The sequence below is a fragment of the Aquarana catesbeiana genome, linkage group LG05 (assembly GCF_042186555.1).
Source record: "Aquarana catesbeiana isolate 2022-GZ linkage group LG05, ASM4218655v1, whole genome shotgun sequence".
Lineage (NCBI taxonomy): Eukaryota > Metazoa > Chordata > Amphibia > Anura > Ranidae > Aquarana > Aquarana catesbeiana.
This window is the reverse complement of record NC_133328.1, coordinates 397,121,021-397,142,495: the sequence shown is the minus strand read 5'-3', so window position 1 is coordinate 397,142,495 and position 21,475 is coordinate 397,121,021. Positions and strand designations below refer to the sequence as shown.

Sequence of the window (21,475 nt, the reverse complement as noted above, 5' to 3'; positions counted from 1 at the left end):
TAAAACAGGGCAAACGAATCCTTGAACTGCGTTAAAGCCCAAATCCGAGCGCAAAAACTTTCATTAAATATATTCCTTGATAGCCACAAAGGATTTATATCCTTGTGGGGACCTAATGCCTTTGCAAAGCCAGAAATTATCTAGCAAAAGTAGTGGTGATATCATCATTGTGCTGTACATAGCCTGTGCATAGAGCAGAGCTGTGGGAAGGTCCCAGCATCTCCACCACAAGATATCTGCTTTGTTAAGTGCTGCGAAAACTGTTGGCGCTATATAAATACTGTATAATAATAATAATAATAATCTGCTGAAAACTGCAGGAGGGGGTGGATACAAGACCAGTTATCCTGCACATGGAAAGACAGCAGCCGTGACTGGTTTTAATATGGGAATATCCTGCACAGAGGCAAAGTTTTACCCTGGATAATTGCACAGATTTGAAGAAAAATACAACAGGTATACCAGGATTCAAGTAAGAATACACATACCTCTTGTATTTAGACAATATTTAGTTACCCTGCTGCCTAGCTTTAAAGTAGTTGTAAGCCCTTAACGTGATTGTAAGGGTTAGTTTTTTTTTTTTTAAATAACAAACATATCATACTTACCTCCACTGTGCAGCTCGTTTTGCACAGAGTGGCCCTGAACCTGCTCTTCTAAGGTCCCCCGGTGGCTCTCGCGGCTCCTCCCCACATCAGATAACCCCCTAGGAGAAGCGCTCTCCCGGGGAATTACCTTGCGGGCGCGCTCCCGAGTCCAGCATTTGGCATCCATAGCCGCCGAATGCTGGACTCGGCCCCACCCCCCGACACCCGCATCATTGGATTTGATTGACAGCAGCGGGAGCCAGCGCTGCTATCAATCTATCCAATCAAGAGCCGGGAAACCTAGGGCAGAGAGACAGTGCATCCCCATCGGGTGAAGTTCTAGGGCTCAGGTAAGTAAAACGGGGGGGTGGCTGAGGGCCGGTTACTGCCAGGTGTTTCTTCACCTTAATGCATAGGATGCATAAGGTGAAAAAACACAAAGGTTGACAACCCCTTTAAGTTGGAACCATGTGGAATGCAGGGTGGGTATAGTACAGCCTCGTGAATGGATCGAATTCTTCAGCAGTACTGTCCCCCGAATGTGACGCGGTGTTTGGGGGAAGTCTCCCCACTGTCAGAATACAATAGCTTAGTGGGAAGATTCCCCCATTCACTTTCATGTGTGTATGAGGGAATAGGGTCAGTTTTTTTTTTTGTCCAACCCTTTGGAAAATAAAGACTAATGTATGGGCTGCCTTTACATATACCCTGTAAGGTGTCTAGCCCCAGGGGATAGAGAGAATTTAAACAAATCCTCCTACATAAGTTGTACCTGTTTATCTGTAGCGTTGTCTTCTCTACATCCATTTAAAGTATATAGCAGAGAGAGGAGAGATGAGTGTAATCTGAGACCTGAATGGAGGGAAAGGACACATCCCCCTCTACACAATCTCATAGAGAAAGTTGCACAACTGAGGCTGTTAATAACAGGCTATGTGCTGGAGGACCTCTCCCCGTTCCCTCCATCCCTTTGTCAGCATATCTGATCAGAAATGACTTATGCAGATATGCAGCTGAGGAACAGAACTGCATTTTTCAGGTCAAGAGGTAGAGAACCACTTAAATGAACCGCTAACAGCGTTCTGCAGAGTACCCCAAAGCTCTCCTCCTGCCATTTGACTTTAAGCACATTTCAGTTGAAGATAGTAGACCCTAACTTCACACTTTAAGGGTATTATAAGTGAATGGCATTTTCATCTTGCAGTTATGATCGTGGTCATAGCTTTTTGATATGCTTGGTTGATTCCCCTCTTCCCCATATCCTTTGGATGGGGGGGGGGGGGGGCTGTGTAAAATAATATGTTCTTAAAACACATAAATGAAGAAGCAGCAATCCCTATCTGAACTTACTTAAATTCCCCTAAAGGAGAAGTGTGAGATTAGAAAAAAATAAACATACATACTCACCTCACCTCATCTGACCGTACTTACATTTTTAATTAAGGAAAAAAATCTTAAAAGAGAAGTGCCAGTTTGGAAAAAAATAAACATACATACTCACCTAGATGGCTGCAGCATTGATCCCCCGCCGCCTCTAAGACCGAGAACTTATCAATCACATGACCATTAATTGCTCAGTTCTCGGTCTTTCCTGAGTAGTCACTAGCTCTCTGCTCTGCCCCTCCATTGCTCACTGGAGCGCCGGGCTGTGGAGGAGGCAGTAGCAGCTGGCTCAGGCTCCCGGTGGAGCACTGAGAGGCTGAGGCAGCTGCCAGTCAGTGACCTGGGTGGATCCTGACATTATTGTCAGGATTCCTGCAGAGCCTGGACCAGCTCAGTGACATCAGCTGGGAAATAAGTGCAATCCTGTGACCCAGATGAGAAGTATGGCCAAAAAAAGCTTTTAACAAGCAATTTGACCAGTTCTCTTACAGTTCTTTTTCAAACAGAATTCATGCAAAGAAATTCAAGTCACTTCAAAGCAATATCAAGGGTTTCTCTGAGATTGGATATTATCTATACATTCAGTAGCCGTTATGTAAGTTTATCTAGGGCTTAATATATAATATACTATTTGCTTGGATTCAAGAATACTTGAAAAAGAACACTGTTTCATTTTAGGCTGTTCATTAAAACAAAGAAAGATGAACTGATATTTTTTATATATTCTATATTTTTTTCTATGTTCCTATTTCTATATTTTTTTTATAGTGAAAGTATTATGTACTGTTAATCCTTACAGGCTTGATTCAGTGGTTGCAGCTGCTTCCTGCCTGTTTGGTTGGGTGAGCCTTTGATTGTTTCCCCCCACTGCACCACTGTGCAATCGAAGGCTTCTGAATATCGTTACTTTCTTTGGAGAAGCCATGGCCCACACAGAAACATGCGTGAAAGCATCCACTGTTGTTCCAAGTAAAGTGTGTTGATGTAATGCTAGAAATAACACCTAGATCAAAAGATCAAACAGTATATACTGTGTGTGTGTATAATATATATATATATATATATATATATATATATATATATATATATATATATATATATATATATATATATATATCAGATTGTTTGTACCCACTTGCCGTGAGTGCACCTGGGCAGTCTTTTTTCTATCTATATAAAATATTTTTTTATTAAATTCTTATATATATATATATATATATATATATATATATATATATATATATATATATATATAAATATAAATATATTTATATATATATATATAAATATATATATATATATCATATTTATCGGTGTATAACACGCATAGGCATAAAACACGCACATTCATTTGAAGAGGTAAGTTTCAGGAACAAAACTTAATCTTTTAAATAAGGAACTTTGAAGCAAAATAAGGGTCAGAGCCTATCTGCAGCCTCAAAAGTGCCATTAATGCAGCCTCATCAGTCCACATCAATGCAGCCTCACAAGTGCCATCAATGCAGCAGCCTCACCATTGCCATTAATGCAGCAGCCTCACCATTGCCATCAGTGCAATCTGATCGATGCCCATCTGCAGCCTAGAGAGGACAGGGAGGGGGCGGGACGAGCACCAGCAAATTACATACAGCGAGAATCTCCTATGATGGACAGAACAGTGGTCCAATGGCTTCCCAGGAGACGTGACTTCCTATTACCGAGGCCACCAAGTAAACAGGAGATTCTCACTGTATGTAATCTGACGCCGCTCATCCCACCCCCCTCCCTGTCCCCTACGACGCAGCTATAATTGAAGTATTGGTGCATAACATGCACACGCTTTTTGCACTCAATTTTCAGGGTGAAAAAGTGTGTGTTATATGCCAATAAATACAGTGTATATATATATATATATATATATATATATATATATATATATATATATATATATATATATATATATAAATAAATAAATGTAGTAGTATTTATTATTTTCATTTAATCAATGTTTGGGAGTTGATAATCTCTTAATTTACTAAAGGCAAATAGACTGTGCACTTTGCAAATTGCAGTTGCACTCTGCAAGTGCAGTTAATCCAGAGCTTAGTAACAGAGGTAAATCTTCACTTTGCAAAGAATACCCAATCACATGCAAGTAAAATTTTTTAAAAAACAGCGTTGTTGCTTGCACACGATTGGATTATGGTAGTCACTAGTCAGCAGATCATCTGCTCATTTACTAATCTCTGAAGCAACTGCACTTGCAGAGTGAAACTGCACTTTGTAATGTGCACAGTCTATTTGCCATTAGTAAATCAACCCCATTGTCTCACTATTATATGCCTTTGGGTCTAGGGACAAGCTTGGAGCTTTAGAGAGGTCTGGAAAGATTAACTGACTGCAACTGACCTTTTTTTTTGTTTATCTTCCACCAATTGAGCCCCATACACTTACTTACCCCTTTTTAACCCTTAGCCATCTTAGTGACCCCTTGGGGGTCAATATTGACCACTTTGGGGAGCCTTAATGTAAGTAATCCTTACAAAGCATTCTTAAAAGGTTGTTAGTAGATATGGAAATGGTTATCAGGGTTGCATTTTACAATGTCGCCTTTAGGACACGCTCACAATATATATGGTTCCTGGCATTTTTGCACCCAATCAACGCTAGTTATCCGTTTCTGCACTGCAGCTCTGCTGCTGTGTATAGAAGTGAATTGATTATCGCATTAACAATTCAATAAGTTAATTAAAAGGTAAACTGTGCCTTGTGCTGTAACAACGCGAGGCACGGACCCCCACAAATGTCACAAAATGAGGACCAGCTCAGACGCTAAAGCCGACAGTTGTGGCAAATGTGAACAGGCACTTATTAAGGGGTACTGGTAAGTCGGTTTTCTATGTCCTTTATATTGTAACATATTGTAACCACAAAACATCTATTTTATTTACTCATTAATCATATCAATTGCATTAGTAACTGTTTTATGTAGACTTTTTTATTTACAGCCAATATACACTTTAAATAATAGACTCAGACATCTTATTTATAAAACTTTGGGGAAAAAAGGTGTTGTAAATAGCAGCCAATCTATTTTTTATAAGGAACCAACTGAAAGAAAGCATTTGATTACTGTGGATAACATCATTGCTTATATTTTTCCTAAGTGTGATCTTGTTGACTTGCTAAAGCATAACGCCTGACATTCTCGTTATTATGTACTACTTTTGACAAATGAAAATCATATTAATCGCATGCACTTTATATTACTGTTGTTTTTTGGCATTTCGTCTCTCTGTTGTTTATGTATATTTCATTTCTTTTATTTGTAACCTGCACTGTCTAATTGATAGCTGGAGATTGGTTGAACAGACAGACGCTGATTGTGCAGCTTCTGTAGGGTGGTACTAGTTAGGATTGAACTCTTGAAACCGCAGGCATATGCAAAGTCCACATCTGGATATAGATGCCATTTTTGGCTTTGAAAAATTGGTTTCCTCTCCAACTTCACATATGAGTGCGTTCAGTTTTTTTCTTTTACTTTGGTTACTATGTGCAACAGATGTTTTTTTTTTTTTTCTTTTCCTTTATTTTATCATGTCCTGTATATGGTACACAAAGTTACCCCAGTCTTTTTTTATACTATCCTGGAGGGATGTTGCAAATAACAAAATAGTTGAATGAGTGTAACGTATTAGTTTGTAGCTTCTTTAGGGTGGTACCAGTCAGGATTGAACTCTAGCAACTGCAGGCGTATGCAGACTTTGACATCTGAATATAGAAGCCCCCTTGGCTTTAAAACACTTCTTTCCTCTCCTTCACATAATTTTTGCTTTTACTCTAATCACTATGTTCAACACGGATGCTTTCCTTTCCTCTTTTTTTTTTTTTTTTTTATCTCCTGTATATATTACACAAAGCTAGCCCAGTTTTCTTGCACTGAGAATTTTTAATTCTGAAAAATGCTCAAATTTCAGTTTTCTTTTCCTAAGCGAATGTAAATTGTTTTTCTTTATACCTTCCTAGAGGGACGTTGCAAACAACAAGAAGTCTTAAATTAGTTGTACGTCTGTTACAAATGGTTATGGATCACTTTTCCAATTTACTACATCGTTTGGAATGAGACAGAGCCAGGCTTTCAGCCCTGCTGTGGATTTTGGGATTTAGAGTAGCGGAAACAATATTTCCTTCTCACAGTCTGGCAAAGCTCTGATGCTCAGAGCAGATAAAAATATATTTTGCACTAATTAGATGTTCTGTTCTTGTCAGATTTCATCCTTATTCCATGACTTAAAGTGCAGCTGCTGAGAAGCAGGTTGTCGGGTTTTGGTGTAAAAAGTTGCTTTGTGTGTATTTATTAGCAGTATTGTGTTGGCTCATGAAATAATCATTGTTTTTATTATGGATCAGTGAAATCACAGATTCCTGTGTATTTGTGTTGTAGAATACAGTAGATGAGCAGCGATCTTATGAAAAGAGCTTGTGTGTACAGTGGTCCTTAAATGGATGTGTAGCCATCTTCACTTTGCTTGTGGTTCCCGTACATGCTTGCTGGTACCCTGCCAAAAGCTGACTGCCAATCCACAATCCAAAAACAACTAAGTCACACCAAGCCTTTAAAAGCACTGTAACTAGAAACACTTAGCATGGTTACTACACACATAACCTGAAACTGTGAACAAATTCCTGCATGCTTAATCCAGGACAGTAATTTAAGAAAAAAATGTGCTGCATGGTGCAGTAGCTTTCAATGTCCCCACTCTATTTGAATGCAGTGTCAGAGATCACCTCCTGCCTCATACAACCAATGCATTCTTAATGGCTCATTAATATGATGTTCTGTCTTCCTTGTCTACATAAAAATCTGGGGGAGGTGGGTGGGTTTGGGAACACTTTAACACTTTTAGGAAGTTCCATAGCTTTGTCTGATCAGAAGAGCCCCACATTTGGGCAGAGTGGGGTGTAGAAAGCTGCTGTAGATATTTGTAGGCACGTTTATATGCATACACTTTATACCTGTCAGCAGACCTGTTTTTGTTTTGGAACATGCCAGTACTGCATACTGGCACTGGCACTGGACTGTGCGCTACTGGTCGGGCCTGGTACAGGCCTGGTACAGGCCTGGCCCCCCCTAGCAAGAGGAATGAGCTCATTAGCTGTCATTAGGGGGAGAGCTGTGTACTGGAGGAGGTAATTTTTGGTAGTACACTGGCCTGTGGGTTACCTATTCCTTAGCCGTGCACTTTGTGGAACACACTACTGAGTTCTGTTTCTGGTGCAACGTGCATTCCTGAGCCCTGCAGCCTGTGTAATATGCACTTCTAAGCCCTGTACCCTGTGCAGCACACATTAGTGAGCCCTGTGCGACATGCCCTCCTGAGCCCTGCAACGTGTGCACTACGCACTCCTGAGCTCTGCACTATATACACTTTTCATACTATTGACCACTGCACTCTGTACACTGGGCTATATATGGCATACTTCAGACCACTGCACTCCTAATGCTATATTTTATATTACATAGGTCTGACCAAAGTGTTTATTGTCTCAACAGTTGCTGGCTGCTAAATAGTCATTGACTATTTCATGAGGTTCTTATTTAAGGTGAGCTGAAAAGCATATGTACAAAAAGAGTTTTGTCTTTTTTAAAGTTTTGTTCTAAATGTTATATGTGTCTGTTAAACTCCTGCTTGTGGCAAAGTGATTAAAGCATATTGAGTGGGTACGACTGTGGTATATGTGTTCTGTGTATACAGTGGGTAGACTTGGGTTTCATTTAACCATGCCCCTTTAAGACCCTCCCAGTGACCCTCCAGTTGCAATTTGGCCACATCCATCATTGGGAATTACCCTTCTCTGGGGGGCAGTACCTGCACCTATTTTCTTACAAATAGCCCTGCCTGTCAGCGGTTTTTATTTGGTGCTGTTGTTGTTAAAGTGACACAGTCAGAGACAGTCAGGTAACTAGCATTTTTAGAAGGAAGCAAGCACTGGTCCATATTTTTTTCAGTACCAGTCAGTGCCAGGACAAGGTGATCTAGAGCCCAGAACGAACATGCCAAACTGCCCCCCCTTCAAGATGTATGATGCTTACCCTTTAAACATAAATTTCCCCTCCGCCCAGGACAAATGCACCTCCCGTTGAAATCCCCCCTCCTAGCACAAATCCCCCCCATCATCCTCCCTCCCAGTTTAAATCTTCTCTGCACAAATAACCCCCCAAAAAAAATCACTCCTCCTTGCACAAACTCTCTACTCCTCAAATTTCCCCTCCCAGCACACATCCCCCTTTCCCAACACAAATTCCCATAATCCACCCTCCTAGCACAAACCCACCCCCCTAAAATGATTTCTTCTAGCACAACTGCCCCCCCAATCATCCCTACTAGCACAACTCCCTACAGGACAATTCATACCCCCTGCCACCCCCAATACTCCCTCTGCCTCCCCCCAAACTCCTTGCAGCGCCCCCCACCACTCATGATACCACGGTGCCCAGGGCATCCGTCCCTCCCACCCACCCCTTGTCATGGCCCTGGTACCAGTTACTTTTAAAAAGAGTCTTCTTTTGTTGTTTTGGTAAGCACAAGTCTATACAGCATCAAAAGAACACACTGGGCTTGTGGAACACTGGGGAAACAAGTGTAAATGCATTTTATATCCAATATTCACCACTAAATAATCTGACCACTGAAACATTCTTCACATGGTTGACACACATATGATTTATTTTCCAAATGTGGAACAGTACATTCATCAGTGAGAATAAACATTAAAACATTTCCATCCAGACAACTTTATGTATTGTTGTGAAGACTCTGTGTGATAGTTGAATAAAGTAAAGTTATTAATGAAATGTATGAATCTGTGTCCATGTATGCAGGGGCGTAACTAGAAATAGCAGGGCCCCATAGCAAAATGTTGTATGGGGCCCCCCTGCAAACAGCCCCCCCCCCCCACAGCTGCCCTAGTGTCAATGCAGCGTGACCTGTGCCACATACAGTGTGACCTGTGCCCAATACAGCGTGACCTGTGCCCAATACAGCGTGACCTGTGCCCCATACAGCGTGACCTGTGCCCCATACAGCATGACCTGTGCCCCATACAGCGTGACCTGTGCCCCCATACAGCCTGGTCTGCCTGTGCCCCATACAGCCCCACCTATGCAGAGGAAGAGGCAAGCCACCCGGATCAGCAGAGACTGTAATAGCTTTCATTTGAATTTCCTGTCTTCCCGGGGCTCATCGTCACATAGCCCCACCTCTTGGCCCGATGCCTTTGATGACGTCACATGTCCCGCATTGGATCGGCGTTCTGTCTATCAAAGGCACCGGGCCAAAAGGTGGAGCTATGTGACGTGAGCCCCAGGAACACTGGAAGTTCTAATGAAAGCTCTTACATCCGGAAATTCAGCTCTCTGCTGATCCGGACAGCTCGCCTCTTCCTTTCCTCTCTCTTCCCCTGGCTGGGAGACTGTGCCGGCGGTGCTCTTATCCTCACTGGGCCCCACTCGGCTGCGGGCCCCATAGCGCCCGCATGGGTCGCTATGGTGGTAGTTACGCCCCTGCATGTATGGCACCCTGTCTACTTTCGATGGCCAATCTACAAGCATACATCTGTTGATATAGTAGAACCTAGAACAAAAATGTTGGCCAATGGGTGTAGAAAATTTACATACAGCCTGGAAAGCTTCCCAGCTAAAAATGTTTTAGAAGAGCTTCAAAATTTTATGGCACACTTTTTTTTCTTGTATGATTAATAAGTAGTACATAATGTTCTTTTGTGGCAACACATAAAGTAACCAAATACATTTCCTCATAACAGTACCCCTTGGTTGACCGTTTAACCTCAGCCTATTATCTTATCTATAGTCTTCTTCATATTTTATATTGTCTTGTCATTAAAATAAAGCTGCATTTTTAATGATTTCAAATGTGTATTTTCCACCTACACTTAACATTGACTTGAGTTAAAAACATATGTTAATGACTTATTCAGTAAAACAGTGCTTGGAAAAAAAGTGCTATTTGCTGTAATTATAACAAATAACTTTAATCGCTCTTGTACCAGTCTTATGGCCCATACACACGGTCTGAAAATTGGACGACAGATCGTCCTTTTTTTTTTTTTTGCATGCTAGTCGCATATCTAAAATGGAGAGGTTACTAAAGTTACGAAAATTCCCGTACGACAGAATAAAAAAATCGGAAGTGATGTCATGTAGTGTAATTGTATTGTATTTTTGGATGACAGCTGTACTGATTAAAAGAAAATCATACGATCTGGTATCAGATAATATCGGCTGAACTGAAATGATCAGCTCTCGAAAGCTCTGTACTAACGATCCGATTATCATACGATCGATTTGAAAGCTTTTTTTTTCGTCAGATTTTCGGATCGTGTACAGCCCATTACTTCGGAAAGGGAATTATGATTCAGTGATTTATAGAACTGAACAGGGTCAATTACTTTTGCACAGCGCTCTTAGTTATGCATCACCCTACTTGCTGTAATACCTTGTGTCTCAGCTCAGTCTTGAGCTCACTAGAACACCTGGTCTGTATGTGGCTACCACGGTATTGTAGTGATTTCTCAGGACTTTTGGTTGAAGAAATTGCCAGTAAACCACTGAAAAAGGAACAACCAATAAAACTTCTTAGCATCTCAGCAGTGCCAGATTTATAAGGGGGCAAAAGGGGCAACTGCCCTGGGCCCTCTATATAAAAATAATCTAAAACAATATAAAAAAATATATAAAATAATAAAAATTAAACAATAATAACATAATACATAATAGTTAAAAATTACTTTTTTTCTTGGGAAGTAAAATTGTGCTGGCCATCACAATTTTACTTCCCAAGACTTGTATTTTGTATCATTTTTAAAAACAAATTTTGGCAGCTCAAGTGAACCATGCATAGAGCGCTTACGATCTTAAGGAAGGTGGCCTATGACTGTGTGCATGTGTGACCTCAGAATGATGTTGTATCATACATTTTAAAAATGTGTCAATGTCATTGAGAATGTAAACCAACTCAGTGTATGAAATCTAAATCTGAACCCTACAGCCTCAGACAAAAATCCAATAATTTGAAGGATTGGATAACCAGCCACCTTTTATGAAAATGTGGGCCTGCAGCGGCCATATTGTCAGTGTGTGTATAAGCTGACAATGCTGTGTTAGGCAAGATACTGGGGTTAATTTACTAAAACTGGAGAGTGCAAAATCTGGTGCAGCTCTGCATGGCAGCCAATCATCTTCTAACTTCAGCTTGTTCAATTAAGCTTTGACAAAAAAAACTGAAAGCTGATTGGTTTCTATTTAGAGCTGCCACAGATTTTGCACTCTCCAGTTCTAGTAATTACATTTTTTTGGCTTTGGTATATGTCCTCCATGGTAACGCTAGGTTTTCCATGTTTCTCCACTTTGTTGGACAAAAGCTTGGTTGCCCTACAGATGATTAAAATGGAAAAACTAGATTTACCTCCCATAGACTGCAGTGGAGTTCGCTATAAAATTCTCAATGTTCGAGCAGGATTCATCAAAGTTTTTGCAAACTGTACTCAAGTAGGTTTACTTATCCACACTAAAAATGATGTTTTGAGCGCATATGCCGAACGCTGTGAATATTTAACAGGAGTTATAGCTTCAATCTCCAGTCCCTGCTGCAAATTTTAGCCAGCAGAATTGGTAAGTGCCCTTTGGGAATGACCCTTGTATTCACCATACACATACCTCCCAACTTTTTGAGATAGGAACAACGGACACCTATTAGCAAAAGTATGTAGGAATAGGACAGGCCCCCTGCCATGCCCTTTTAAAGGAGAATTGTACAAAAAAAATTAGTTAAACCCACAAGTGCTTTTTTTTTTTTTACCACTACTATGCCTTTATACTGGCTTCTGAAATTTACAAATGCAGTAATTTAGAAATTAGATGAAAGGTGTAGCACTGGGAAACACTTTTTAAAAGATAACTGGGAATAGAGAAGCTGCGCTACAAAAATGATCAATCAATTGATCAAATCAACACATATGAATATGCAGAAAGCCCATAATTAATCACTTCAGCTTGTTGATGTCACCACAGTGTATAAAAACAGACAGGAGAGTGCCCACCACTGTAATATGGACCTGCTTACCAGATGGCATAAAGGGCAGATGGCTATAACCCAGCCGCGGCCTTTAGCTTGTGGATGTCAACACCAAAATCGGCAGACTGGATCCTGCAGATCGCTCACTCTCTCCAATTATGATATCCGTCTTTACTCAGGTAGATACCCCAAAAGAGAGAAGACTGACCATAGTGTAATAATGTCTAAATAAGTTTGATTTAAAACAAGGTATTGCACCTACATTTAAGAAGGATATTGCAAGCATTTAAAAACAATGCCGGCCGGCACAAACACATGGAGCCCGTCCTCCTAGAACGATCGCGTGGTGAAGTCACTACGTGCCTTCCTCCAGACGTGTTTCGTCATACGTGACGTTGTCAATGGGGAACTTTTTTAAAGATAAATAGTGCATTTTATATATATTACAACTATATAGATCAGACCAAAATGAGGGACAAATGAGAAGGAAAGAGGGACAGAGGGACTATGTTCCAAATCAGGGACAGTGCCTCGAAATTAGGGACAGTTGAAAGTTATGCATACATTATTCGCTACCAATACTCAGCTCAGTTACCCTCCCTCTGATGCATACTCGCTATGCAGAAGTAGACTTTTCTATGCTATATTCATTACATATTTAAGACACAAAAAACATATCATGTACAGTAATATTTAGAGGATTCTTCCTTCTGCTCTCCTCCTGTGTCAACTAAATAGCAACTATAGGAAGGACACAACAACCTTTGAGTACTGGATGCAGCTAGGACCAGAGCTCGGGCACTGCTTACCTTACTTTAGATTATATATGTTATCCACAAAGTATCTCTAATCAGTTTTTTTTTTGCAAGAAACAGTTCAAAATTACCAAACTTCCTGTTTATTGCTGTTGTGGAAAGTAAACATAATGTAAGAAGGAAAACAATACCACAGATTTTAAGATCAAATCTCACTGCCCTTTGGAAGATTTCAAGGATAAAGCATGTTCAATTCCAAGAGCTATACATCTGTTTTTACCCACAGCCAGCATTATGTGCCATCAGAACAGTTTGAGCAGAATGAATAGAACAGAGATTGCCTTCGTGTCTGTGGTGTTTTTCTTAAAACATAATGTTCAGTTTTCTGTCTTGAACCCCCAAGAAACAGTACTTTATGTCTTTTAGGTATTGTTTGGGCTTATAGTTTTACATAGAATTAAAAACCATCACCAGGTAATTTGCAGAAAGACCCAGTGGCAGATGCAGAAGGTCCCTATACAGAATTGCTTTGTGCTTGTAGGCTATGTCTAGGTGCCCCTCCCTTTGGTCATTCTGCTCTGTTACTTCATGTCCACTGCCTTTTTTGTATACTCATTATTGTCCAAGTGTGCTATTTGCATGATCTCAAACAGACCCTCAGGTCTGGTGCCCATATGGCCAGCTTTATAGGAGGCAGTTTTTGTCTTTTCTGCTTCACTGCTGTTGTGTCCTCTATGGAATCCCCCCCCCCCCCCCCCCACTGTAAAATGTGTTATTACCCTTCTTTTCTATTAAAACACATGTAGAGTAGCACAAGCTACAAGTAGTGTTCCATCCAAACCCTCATTGAGTTTGATTTATTAAAGGCAGAAAGGCTGCACACTTTGCAAGGGAATTTTCCCCATAGTTTAATTAATGTGATGAAATTTAACTTTGAAAAGAATACCCAATCATGTGCAAAAAAAAACACAATTTTTGGTGGCACATGATTAGATTATGGACATCATCAGAGCTTAACCTCATTTACCAAGCTCTGGAGAGAGATCCCTTGCAAAGTGAACAGTCTAACAACCCCATTCCCTCATGTCATGTTACATATTTCAATGCTATGTTACATGGAAATGTTGCAGAAGCTAGCTACCCAAGGTAGGGGCAATTGTTGCTGAAATTTGACATTTGAAAAATAAAATTAGTTAAACTGCAAAACCTACTTTAAATAAAATCTTATATAAAAAAAAAAATAATGCAATTAGGTTATCATCTACATGAATACATAGGCTAAACTGTATTGCAATTTTTTTGATGCTGCCTACCAGACCGAAAATTACTGATGACTGATGGCTGAATTCTATAGTCAATTGCTAAGCTCCCAAGCAGCTTGGCCAGTGTAGGCACAATTGTATGATTGTGCAACAATCCAATCATACAGCTAAGGCAATATATGTAATTTTTTGCAATTTTTTCAAGAACTGACCATGTATACTGACAAAAAATGGCTGGTTTAGCCCATTCTATTTTTTTTTTGATTGCTTAACATTCTACCTGTTAAATTGTTTTCAAGCAGAGGACTGGGCCACCACTCTGCCGCCTGTGTCATTGATGATTTGCATCGGTGCCCTTTCTGCACATCGTTATTTACTATTGTGTTCTTATTACTGTGGCTACCTTAAATATTTTACATTGTTTAATGACATGATTCAAAGCCCAATCATATGTAACTCTTAATAGCCAATCTCAAACCAGTTAAAGTACATCTATAGAAAATAAATAAGCTATTGCGTGGACTAGACCCCAACTGTCATTTAACGGGGCACATAAGAGGACCAGGAGAGTGGCAGGGAACACTAGGTGAAGTAGATGCAGGCACCCTCTTGTGTGTTTGTTTTATAAAAGTACATCTATAGCCCAAACATTATTTTTTCCTTTTTAGTTTGAGTAGCCAAGGGTTAAAAACCCTGACAGTGGTTCTCACCACTATATTCAAAACTACAAAACAGAGAACTTTAAAGGCTCATTTACACCAGTTTGCATGCTAAAATTGTGAGCTGGTGTGTAAGGGCAGTGAAGAATGGTGCTTTGCCTTGTTACAGTGCAAGGCACTTAGCTTGTTTTAAAAAAATGTTTTTGAACTTTATTTAAATCGTACATATTCACAATTTGTTTTAAGTCTATGCAGTGCAGCAGTTTTGGACACACTGTGATGCGATGACATGTGATGAGTTAAGCTACCTAGAAATGCAACATTTCTGTACTTTCAAGTAACGCACCACAAACCACCCTGATGTAGGATTGTGAAGTTTATCTTGCACTGATCTACACAGATTAATGCAGCTCAACAGAGATAGTGTGAAGGAGCCCTAACTCTGGTGAAAAATATCTAATTGCTTTCAGTGTGGTGCTGGACACTATTAATTTCTGAGCTTTAGCCAGGTATACACTTATCGCAATTCAGCATGAACCAGCTGAATTTCAATGTGTTTGTTCCTCACTCTGTTTGACAGAAGCTGGTCTAACCACCAGCAAACAGTCATGCTGGAAAACAAGCATGCAAACAACTACTGCAGCCAGTGGCTGCAGCGCTGATTTGTGTATTCTGGTGGGGAGGAAGTTTCCGCTGTCAGAATACAATAGCGCAGTGGGAGAGATCCCTGCATCCACATAACTTGTGAGATCTAAGAAAAATTACCCCGGTCTGAGAAACCTCCATACTAATCCAATTTCAGACATACTTATACAATGTGCATATATAAAATATTAGAAGGTAAAGCGTCTTTGCTAATACGGTGGTGATATTTTATAGTATAGTCTGATTCCAATCAATTAGATATGGTATGTGAAAATACATTATTAGTGACTATGCTGAACACAAAAATCAATAAACTGTAAAAACCATGCTTGCTCATGTGCTTATTTTCAGTATCCCATCAATAGAAGCTGTATTGATCTCTCAATTTATAGGACAGTCATCCAGTCAGTTTAGCACCAGCCCCAACATAAATAAACATATGACAGCTGTATGATTTATGACCTAATGAGAGATAAGATTTTTGTTCCATAAATTAATTTTATCTTTCTTTCCCAGCGCTTATAATTCCCTAGAGATAAAATATGTTTGACATCATCTGTTGTCTTAAAAAACAATATTTTTGTTGGTTTTGCGTTCTGTATCTGCACTTCTTTCAGAAATATAATCTACACAGCACAAGGGAGCCATTAATTGTATTCTAACTGAATTTCCAAATTTGCTGTAGAGTAGCTGCTGGGTATTGTACATTATTATGTTTTTCAAGTATCGTTAAGATTGTTTTCAAAGCATGTCTAATACATAAGAATATGAACAAAGATATTTTAAAATAGATTGACAGTTCCACACCAGCACCATCACAAATGCTAGTGATCCCTACCAAAAAAAAAAATGAAAGTGTATATCAAGCCCAAATTTTTTTGTTTGTTTTGGATGGAATGGGAAAGATTTACAATCCATTTGTTTAATGCTATCTGGGGCTCTGTTATAGAGATTTCCCTTCACTTCCTGTCCAGGAAATGAAGGGAAGTGAGGCAATATCTCCAACAAGGACAGTGACAAAAATATGAAAAGCCAGCCTCCCTCTACTCTACTTACTGTGTGTACAATATATATTGTGAAGTATATATATATATATATATATATATATATATATATATATATAATTTCTGTCTGTGTTGTTAGAGAGTTCCTTTCACATTCTGTCTGGTCAGCAGGGCAGGAAGTGAGGGAAAATCCCTCTAACAACATCCCAGACAGATGGAAGTAAAACCCCATTGGGGTTCCAACCCTTTCCCATGTTAGCCATAGCTAGGGAAAAAAATGTCTTACATTTAAAAACACCTGTGTCTATAATGTGTACCTAATTTGAGTTATTTGCGTTTGCTTTGTTTTTAGTGAGTCAACCAACTCCCAGGGATGGATTTACTAAAGACAAATGGGCTGTTCATTTTGAAAGGGAATTTGCCCCAGAGCTTGGTGTTATAAGAAATGGCCTTCCCAAACAGGATAGTGCACTAAACCTGTGGGTAAATAAGGAAACCAGAACCTTTGCTAAGTGGAAGAGTGGGTTTGATCATTAAGTTGGCAGTGCCTGAACCCTGAACAGAGAAGATTGCCTTCTTAGAAAATACTGCAATTGGTAATCTAATCCAAGTAATTGGAAGCAGAGGAACCACTGCAACCTGCATATAAAATTATCCACAGATATATATATAGATGCACACCAGTATGGAAATAATACAAGTTTTATATAATAAAAAATGAATAATAGTACATACATTCAATGCGCAAACAGGTATTATCAGCAAAAGGCCTAATAGGAATTGCACAAAGTTGCACAAAGTTTAGTTACAGGGGCCCCTGAGGATGATTGCGATGTGGTATCCATCTTTGCGTTGGAGACCTGAAGCTAAGATCAGTGGTGATGGGGAGATCCTACAACTGTTTCCTAGCCAGCCTGGAATGCAACTTCTCACATGTAGAAATTGTGGTGTGGCACTGGAACTCAGAGTCATCTACTCTGCGTTTTAGTTCCTCCCTAGTAATTTGTAATCGGATATGCAACTGGAGCTCTAACTAACAAAAGTGGCCATCGGATGCCTAACCTATGCTTGTTGTGAAGCCCTAAGCTAAAACCAGCTGTAGAATCAGAGACCAGAAGGGATAGGGTTAACTAAAATAATAAGAGCTGCATACAAACTCTATTGCAAAAAAACAGTCCACCTACTAATATACTGGAAGGTGACCACTTTATACATACAGTAGCACAGACCTAGCTACCTAGCACTGTGCATGTGGAATAATAACAATAGGACAGAGATTTGACTGTCACTAGGATTCAGATCAAGAAGTTATGGACAACTACAGTTAAACAGCTACTGTAGAAAATAGGAACAATTACCTAACAGTCTCTACTTCTAGTCTGTATAAAATACAGTATTGCAGTGATTCAACTCCTGTATGTAGACATGTGGTGTCCGCTCTTGTCTCTCTCACCACTTCCTCCTTCTGGGGTTTTTAAACCACCCCCCCCAGAAACAGGAAGTGTTAATACATAACTATACATAACACTGTGATATTAGCAGCTAACAGTAAAGGGTAATAGATTCCTACATTAGTGAAGGAGGTAAAGTTTCACATTGCAAAGAATACCCAATCGTGTGCAAGGAAAAAAAACCTGCATTTTTGCTTACAGAAGATTGGATGACTGAAGTCAACAGATCATCACGTCTTTCACTAATCTGAGTAAAACTCCAATGCAAAGTGAACAGCCTTTTGCCTTTAGTAAATCAACCCTATAGATTTTCATTGTGAGAAATAGTAGCAAACTGCTAATGTTGCGTAGCACTACAAAGCAAGAAGCAGAGCACATACTAAGCAAAAATGGCTCCCCCATGTATAGATGGTATTACAAAATACACAGAAAAACAAGGATTTCAAGAGCATCAACGAACATAGGCTACATTATTTTCTTTAAGCTGATTTATTTTACACATATATTTAAATCAATTATACATCCCTTAAAGACACACACTTGTGTAAACGTACATATTTATGACGTAATCAATCTAACAAATGAATGTCAAGCTGTCTATATTGTCTATCTGCAGCCTCTCATGTCTATGGTTACCTTTAGATCTCTGAACAATTTAAAAAGCAGCAGAATGGGGTACTTACAAGCGGGCTATGTGAAGGAGGAGATAATACTACTCAAATATGTTAGAAGTAGAAGGGGATTTCCATTTCGGTTGGAAATCCCCTTTAGTATCTGTCTATTATAAAATCATGCAACGGTGTTTCAGAAATGTGTCACACTAAATGGCTTTAAATATCTCCCATAATGTAACTGCTTAAACCATTAGGACTGTGAACCAAGTAGAGCTAACAAAGTTATTTTCTTCCTTTTCTACTCCATTTTCCATCCAGCTATTCACTGTAAGGATAGTCATTAAGCAATATGCTTCTAGCAGCAGGGAACTCATAAGCTGAATCCTGCTGCTAAAGTTCCAGGGATTTAATCACATTGAGGCATCTTCTGTTATGGTTCATTGTTAGCATTCTCTTTAATAAACTACATATGCCGAATGGAAATAGAATGAAAGAATGTCCATGCAGTGTGGTTTGATGCATTATAATGAAAGAAAAGCCTTTTACTGTATGGGGCCTATTTATAAAAGCCCTTGTTTTTTTTTTTACAGGTTAAAAATATTTGCCTCTCAAAATAATAAAAGCGCATGCAGTATTTTTAACTGAGTTTATTTATGTAGACAAGTACATTGCAGATGCATTAGACTAGTGATATGTACCTTTTATGTTAGAGGCAGGGTGGCCTGTTTGTGCCCATTCCTGTAACCCTTGGCAAATTGTCAAATTTTAGCTTAGTCAAGTGAAGAGGAATTCTGATTGTGTATATGGCTCACTGCCCGTTAGATATTACACTCAAGTTTACCCTCAAGTTTACAGTAAGAACTCCACTTTTGTTGAGAAAAATACATGTCCCTCTGGGTGATCTGTGTACATTGCAACGATTATAACAAACTTTGTTGCAGATTCCTTCCTGAGGAAATAGCTGTTTGTTTGCCTGTGTCCATGTGCAAAGTGAACCTGTATGGGAGTTGTTTTATAATTAGCAATCAGCTGCTACACCTGCAAAGCTCTGAGGAAAGCTGCAGGGCCTGTATCCCTTTAATTGTAATTTCCCTTTGAGAGTATCTCACCAAAAACCCAAAATCTGATTTGTATCTTAGTGCAGACATCTGGGAAAATCAGTAAGCCAATCACACAAGCAGAAAATGACATATCTTGGGGGTGTTCTGTACACCATCTGTACACAGAACACCTCCAGGTAGCCATATTGCATTTAACAGAAAATGACAGCCCTGCAGATTGAAAAGAAAAGGTAATTTTTAATAACATTCAATTACATTTTTTTTCCCACGAAAGTGGAGTTACTATTTCAATTCTAAGACCCATTTACACTTGCAATTAAGGTCATCAGTGGATTCTCATGGCTGGAATTACCGGTGTGTGCAAACAGCTGTCTGCCACACATTGCATATATCCTCCCATCCATTGGTTACCTGTGGCTAGGGACAGATGCCCAGCCCTTGACAGAGACCAATTGTATCCAGCACTGATCATCTGTCCCAAACTGCAGGTAACTGGTGAATGTGCCCGTACATGCGAACAGCAGTAGATAGCCGCGTCCCATGTCAGCCTGTCATTGCTTTTTACAAGCTGAGTGACCACACCTATGATTCCAGCTGCAGGAATCCCCAGATTTTTGCCACGGGTGTCAGCAACGGCCCTAATCACGAGTATAAATTGGGTTTAAGTGCAGAAACCCATAGCAACCAAGTATAATCAATCTTGCACGTCTCAGACATCCGCAGAAAATCTTTATTAGCTGCTATGGTTACATAGTTGGTAAGGTTGCGTAAAGACACTAGCCCATCCAGTTCAACCCATGTGGGTGTGTGTGTGTTTACTGTGCCTTAGTTGCACCTGTGTTTTGCTCATGCAGTGCATTGGCAATAGATTCACTTTAATGCCAGCCACAACAGCTTCCTTTTCTTACCTTCCCTTCATCCGTCCATTGTTCCATTCCCCCTGGGCAGTAGAGTGACATGCAGGTGTGGGGAAGCATGGGATCTGGTCCCCCTCCTCCGATGTTACAGTGCTGGTACTTGGTAAGTGGTTACTCAGACCCCCAGTCCTATCACATTGGGCACAAAGAAAGAGTCCTCAGCCCTGTGAATGCCCCTGTAATGTACCTTGTGATGGAGTCTGAAGCGCAGAGGTAGGCTCTCTTAGAGCTCTGGCTCAGGAGCCCTTGTAAGGTAGCATGGAGCGCTGGAGCACAAAAAAGGCACGAGTGCCTATGAAGTCTTCTGCCAGCAGATGTGGAAGTGCGTTGTGAAGTGGAGAGAAGACAGGTGGGATGCACACAGGTGGCAGGACCAGACTGGAAGCAGGCACGGGTCAACCGGTGCCAATGTGGGTATACAAGCCGAGACCAAGGTCAGACAGTCCAGGTTGGGAACTTTCGGGCAGATAGAAACACAGACAGCAGGCAGCAGAGTAATCAAGCCGCAGTCAGTAGCAGCAAGGCAGATCACCCAGGGGAGCAGGCAGAAGAATAGTCTAAAAGGTAAGCCAGGGATCGGTACGGGCAGCGTTCAGGTAGAATTGGGTACAGAAGAGGTCGGCAACAGAGAATCAGAACACAGGAACATATGCACAGATACTTAGAAGCGGATAAGACCAAACGGCACTGACACAATGACATGTGCAGTTTAAAGCAGAGCTTATCTGCCTCCTCCCCCCTCCACTGCCACATTTGGCCCCTTTCGGGAGGGAGTGGGTACCTGGTTTTGACAGGTGCCCGCTCTCACTTCAGGGTGACTTTGCCGCGGCAAAGTTATCCGGAAGTTCGGCCCCCCATCCTCCTTCCCCTGCCGCCGGGCCATAGATAAAGCACAGCACGCTTCGCACATGTGGAGTAGAGAGCCTGCTGTGAAACAGCAAGGCTTCACTGCCAGTTTCCCTTACCTGATATAGCGGCGGCTGGACCCAAGAGCCGATTGAAAAATTAGCTTGGGTGAAGACACCGCTGGATTCGTGGACAGGTAAGTGTCATAATAAAAGTCA

At 40.4% G+C, this 21,475-nt stretch overlaps 1 protein-coding gene across 7 annotated transcripts in view; it reads left to right on the top strand.

Moving 5' to 3' along the window:
* Nucleotides 1–21,475, top strand: part of ATXN1 (ataxin 1) — a 440,770-nt gene that overhangs the window by 213,708 nt on the left and 205,587 nt on the right. For 2 of the 7 annotated variants that reach the window (XM_073631108.1, XM_073631106.1), the window contains exon 4: nucleotides 7,504–7,553. The exons of the other annotated variants lie outside the window; for them this stretch is intronic. The gene's annotated coding sequence lies outside the window, so the exon portion shown is untranslated. The remainder of the gene's footprint in view (nucleotides 1–7,503; nucleotides 7,554–21,475) is intronic. 7 annotated transcript variants of the gene reach the window in all.